The sequence below is a fragment of the Ischnura elegans genome, chromosome 9 (assembly GCF_921293095.1).
Source record: "Ischnura elegans chromosome 9, ioIscEleg1.1, whole genome shotgun sequence".
NCBI classification, from domain to species: Eukaryota; Metazoa; Arthropoda; class Insecta; order Odonata; family Coenagrionidae; genus Ischnura; species Ischnura elegans.
The window spans coordinates 106,851,492-106,857,590 of NC_060254.1; the positions used below are offsets into that span (position 1 = coordinate 106,851,492).

General features: G+C 35.2%; 1 pseudogene; it reads right to left on the reverse strand.

Annotated features, from left to right (window-relative positions):
• Positions 1-480: 480 nt before the first annotated feature.
• LOC124166148 lies at positions 481-592 on the reverse strand (annotated as a pseudogene).
• Positions 593-6,099: the final 5,507 nt, after the last annotated feature.

Consider the following 6,099-nt stretch of genomic DNA (forward strand, 5'->3'; position numbering starts at 1 on the left):
TGCATGATAGCGCTAGCTAGATAGAAGTTAACATTTCGCTTTCAATAATATCTACATATTACTAGACGACCTGGTGAACTTCATTTCACCTTCATATAATTCTATCAGCGGAAAGTTTTGAACAAATCCTTGTTCTGATGAAGAAACGTTTGTTGTTCTTGGACAATATTTCGCTTCACTGTTCGATTGTGAGCACAACGCCAACCAACTTACGCATCTGGATTGCCCATCTCACATTATTTTAGTTTTGTTTATATTTTTCTTGGGCGAATACAAATTTGAATTTTATCAGATACTTGTAACGAAACTCACCTTCCACTTCTTAAGTTGTGTCACCCTGGGGTACAGAAATACACTTAATTAAGAAATAACATGCACTAAAATCATTTTTTACAAATTATATTGAAAATGTCGTAAAGAAGACTAATTGGGCCCAATTTACTATCTATTATTATTCAAATATGTTGCGTAATTTCCCTTTCTGTTCCAATGTGCACAATCAAAAATTTTCTACACACACAACTGAACTCCCGCCACGGAAAACTTTGGTAAAAGGCGAAAGATTTATGCGGACTGACGTGAGATCTGCCGTACCTCTTCCTCCGCGACCTCTCGTAGGCGCCTCATTTTTCTTTGCGTTCTTTTCTTCTTTCTGCCGATCTTTTCTTTTTTAGAACACGTCTATCTCCTAGTTCTCTCCATACAGAACCATGTTAGCTTTTCTTTCCGCGTCCCTTACTACCATTATTGCCTCCTCACTACGATTGTTAATTTTAATTTATTTATTTAAACTAACAACATGGCGGTTTTTTTGCATATTATTATCGTATAATTCCTTGTAAGTAGGCATAAAACTATCCTGCATACTAGCTCTTGTTGTGTTTGTTGTTCACGGATTCGTTGCATTTGAAGCCACTTCTTTTTCAGTCGCTCTAGACGCAATTCTGCAATAGCAATACGACAATTTTCATTGCACTAGTAGCACCAAAAGTAGATTTAATACGTATCATAGTATACACTATATACATATTATATCGGTATAAAATACATGCAAATGTCCTCTACCACGCAGATAATATCTAGATATTATAAGTATTATATCTGCTGCCATTATATGGATTTTATATTGATGAAATACGTATAACTCGTCGTAAATCTGTATATTATACATGTCTTAATCATGTCTGATGATTCCTGGTCACGCCGTAAGGATATTATCTGTATATTTTAAAGATTCTTGTATGCATTAAGGACCTACACATGTATAAAATATGTATAATAAACAGATTTGCAAATCTGCATAGCGATATATTTCGAAATCTTAAAAATATGCAGATATAATCCTATTGGTGCTGCAAGGGTGTATGTCTCTCGCTGATCATCAGCACGGTAAGAACGTAAGGTTGCTCGTCGTACATTTCATTGTATTCAAACACGAAAGTTGGGTTGTATTCTCTTTGGCATGGTAAGTGACTAAATAAAAGAAAGTTCTGTTAAATAGCATTGCCATGTTAAACTACATAAACAAATGACTGTCTTAACATAACCAATAAACGGTTAGTAACGAAATTAGCCAAAAGTAAGTGAAGAAAGTTCTCGCGCACTAAATTTGTGAATAAATAATGGACAAATGAACTTTTTAACGACGATAACAATGGATTTAATTTGTCAATTAACTAGTGATGTCAAACTACATTAACAATACTGACGGTCGTTAGGCAACAGTAAGAAAAAAAACCGTAAAATTTCAGCATTTTTATGATTTTTTTCGAAATTCACCGTAAATCACGAGGAAAACGAAAATTGTTTTCAAGAATGAGAATATGTATTTATTTCCAATGGTATATGTTTTAACGATATGTGACCGTTATCACTAATTAAAATGTGTATAAGAAAAAAGGTCTGCAATCATCAATAACGAATTTTACATGTACTTATCATGGAAATGAGTCAGAGCCCATACCAGAGCCTCATGGGCCCTGCGGAATAATAATTTCACCATTTAAATCTTCCCTGAACTTTCATGAATAATTTAAAACCACAATTAGCCAAATAGGTCCAGTCGGTCTCTAGTTCTAGCGAGACTAATGCTCAGCAATTCATTTTTATTATACAGAAGACTAACTGTCCCGGCAAACTTCGTGCCGCCTAATAATTACTAGGAACACTCTAGTAGCACCATTTTTTCATCAAGTGCGGATGTAACCCAAAAAATCAAATATCATAAAAATCGGTGAAGGAGTTCTTGAGTTATTAATGGTGTAAGTAACACGTTTTTGGACTTTCTTTTGTATACATATATGTGCATAATGTAATAATATTATAATGGGGTAAGTATGTGCTTCCATTCTTGCTTCTGATTTCAGATCAACATTGCCATATTTTATGTCACCGTAGAGCAATTAAAGCAAATTAAAATTGCAGAGTATCACAGTGATGTACACATTCTATCTTTCCAATTTTGTGGCTTCCTCCTACGTTCTTTTCGATACAGTGGCCTTGACTACTAAAAGCGCCGAGATATTTACAGGCACTCAAACATACCCTTTGCCCTTAAGAAAACCCATTCAAGGCCTCCCTCATCTCCGAGTTCCTCCGTCAATGCCAAACAACCGCTCATCTTCCAGAATATTCATGGGATTCATCTGACAATTATGATACGGCAAGTTAATATATTATTTCACAATATTATAGTATCATTTTTTCGTTTTAAAATTTCTTATAACAATATTTAATTATTCATAATGTTAATTATCTTTGGGCATATTATTAGTCAAATTTGTCGATATAGTTTTGTGAATCTCCGTGCTCGTCGAAGATTCCTAGGCTGAAAACTTAGGAAGAGCATGTACAACAAGATGAAGAAAAAAAATCTTGCCTATACTTTCCTATCCGACATCTAGAGAGTTTTAAGTTGAGCGGTGCACCGCTCCGCTGAGGACGGCTGACCGGCGGCCAGCGGAAGACCGATTGGCGTTATCGCTCAAATATTTCTGTATCGGTGGTCGAACTTGCATGATGCATACTTAGCATGATTCTACATCCTGTAAGATTATATACATCTAGTACTTCACGTCTATCGTATGCACACTTCTCGTTTGTGCACTCACCTTCAAATATTCATGAAACCAATCAGGGCCGGTTTTCATGCTCTTAATGAGAAAAATTATGAGTAATCAAAAGCGACTACTTAAGTCCTCATGCGAGAACCTTACGGTAACCACAAGATGTTTTTCTTTGCAAAACTTTCCTCATATTTTTATAGAGAAGAGATCCCTTAATAAGAGCCCTTAATAAGATCCCTTAAAATAGATGTACAGCGTTGTCAGCACGTTATTCCGAAATATGGTCCTGGCGCTAAGAGAAATAAATGCTCCCTAATGCCAAGAATTGTTCACAGAATCATTTCAACAGCCCATAGAGGTAGACAGGATGGCATTTGGAGGGAAAAATTTGTCTAAGCCCACCAAGGGTGCGTGCATCTTGCAAGTGCATTTTTTTCTCATATAATAACGGAATGAGGATGACGGCCTCCCTCACCAGAACCATTGCATGGATGTGATGAATATTTCCAAATCAGTTTTATTTAATTATTTTCTTAGTGAACAAGTGCTGTGCTCTGAACTGTGTTAACACTTTTAACTTGAGAAAATTCTCCTGTCCAGATAATTAAAGCACTTGGTTTGCCAATGTTTGGCATTCAAATTTCAGGATACGTCGGAAACTCAGAGGCAAGTCTATATAAGCTTGTATATCTTTTATTCAATGTCAACTCATAATTTCTGGTTTTTTATTGATTAAAAATAGACAACTTATAGAAATCACATTCATCGTTTCAGCCGTAAATACACCTGTTAAACTTGAATTATGGGTGCCGCAAATTTTTTCGTACCTTGCGGTGTACAATAAAAATACAGAGAGAAAGGAATATTCCTAAGCGATGAAGAAGGAATATGTCATGGTATATTTGAAAACAAAATTTCTACTGAATGAAATCAAGCATGCTAAAAATATTCTGATGCTTTTTGTGCGAAGAATGTTTTCCCAAATTACCTGAGAAAGTGGAATCAAAGTTCGAGGACAGATGAGCAATTCAAAGATACGTTCATAAGCTAGTTGCAGAAGGAATTGAAATTCCCTCCCGAAGCATATCAATATCTCCCTCTCACATCTAGTGAGTGCAAATGATTACCGTGCATGTACAGTCGGCGAATAGGTATATGCAGTGTAAAAATAATCATTCATTAATCTCAATCATCATATTTTTAAAAGTGGAGTTTTAATTCAGGATTTCATTTCAGACAAGATGAAATTACGTGTAAATATAAAATTATAATCAATAACTAAGAAATATTGGACCCGTTTCCATAATTTTGAAAAATCTGCGAACAAATGCTTTATGTGGATGAAACGTAATTATCTACGTGATTTGCAATTTTCACGACAGGTATCGATGAAAGACTTATCCATAGACTTTCAGTGATATTAAAATCTCTATCCTGCGGCTATGAGATAAATAATGAAGCCTTCAGTCAGTATTGCATTGAAAAAGCTGAGCTGTACATCGATTAGGTTGGTATCATATGCTGCTCATGGTACATGAAGTGCTGATACATGGAACAGCAATTTCATTAGAATCCTTTCTTACAATTGAAGTTTTAACGGAGGAAGCATTGGAGATCAGGAACATAGACATGAGGAAATTCCGAGAGCAGCGTACAAAAAAATCTTCAAGAATGTAAAATAATGAAGATATCTTTCGAAGACTCCTTTAAATATCTGAATCATACATTATGATCACATCAAGAGCTGCAAAAAACGATGTCTGCATATCAGGTGAGGTGAAAATTTGCTAATTTTAAGTGATTCGGAGAGCGACGATGAGTCCGATGGGGTGACATCGGACGAAGATTCTTTTAAAATTCGTTTTTTATATTCGTTTTATCGTTATATATGAACGTCATACTTGGCATTCATAAAGAAGTATTACAGGCTCGTCAGGTAATTTGACAGAGGGCAATCAAAAATGTAATCACTGCAAATCACGGGCAAAGAAACGAATGTGTGGTACCTACGAATAAAGATTCTTATTTTTCCATGGAGCCACTTACATTCTTTGAAAATGGGAAAAAAAATTATTTCCAGCATAGCATTTTAGTTCTTAAAGGCTATTTTCAGGTATAATTACTAGAACATATATACTAATAATATCTGTCGGAGGTCCATAAAGTTGTAAAAATGTATGGAAATTGTATTCGAAAATTATAAACTCAACAAGATAGCATTTACCTGTGCCTAATTGAGGGAAAGTTTGGGAAAAATACCATTTTTAGCAAAAACTGAACTTCAACCATCACATGATGAAAACCATGTCACATAAAAACTTAAGTATTATGCCACAAATAGATATTATTAGGGCTATAAAAAGAGCAAATGTGAATATTCCATTTGTTTCGTTGGTCAATTGTTCACCTTATGATTTCTGTTTCATTTTCATTAATTTTGTGGGCAGTGCTGCGTAAATGTGATTTAACTGCTAGGCCAATTCCGCGACCTGTCCTATCGCGTCAATCGTATCAGTAGATTTTATATCCTCGAGAAAAAATTTTGCGGTCGCTCATATATCCCCTGAAGGCGAACAAAGTTAATGACATATTTTGTGGAGGTGGCGTCGGTTGATTATTTTCTAAGCGTAAATGTATTAGGGGGCGATTTTCACTGGAAGATCTCTTTACATTTGATATAATTTCTTTCTCTGGGGTACGCCTTTTGGGAATATTGTTCCAATGCCCCAGCACTACCGCTTCTAAGTTCACTTTAATGCGTAGATTTTCACATGCGAATGCAGTGCGGAAAAAGATTTGGAAATTTGATTAAACAGTAGATATTTGAGATACAGAGTCCCATATAGATTGGTATATAAGTGAGCGGCGAAATTCTATCAAAAGGCTTATCGCTATTTTTTAGGTGTTCACAATTATGTTATCTCCTTGTCTCTCGTCAACACTCTTCAATTTTCCTCCTCATCGACCAATTATCTCCTTTCGATGTTTCTTTTTATCAGCTAATGTTTTATCAGGTTTTCTAGGTATATAAGAG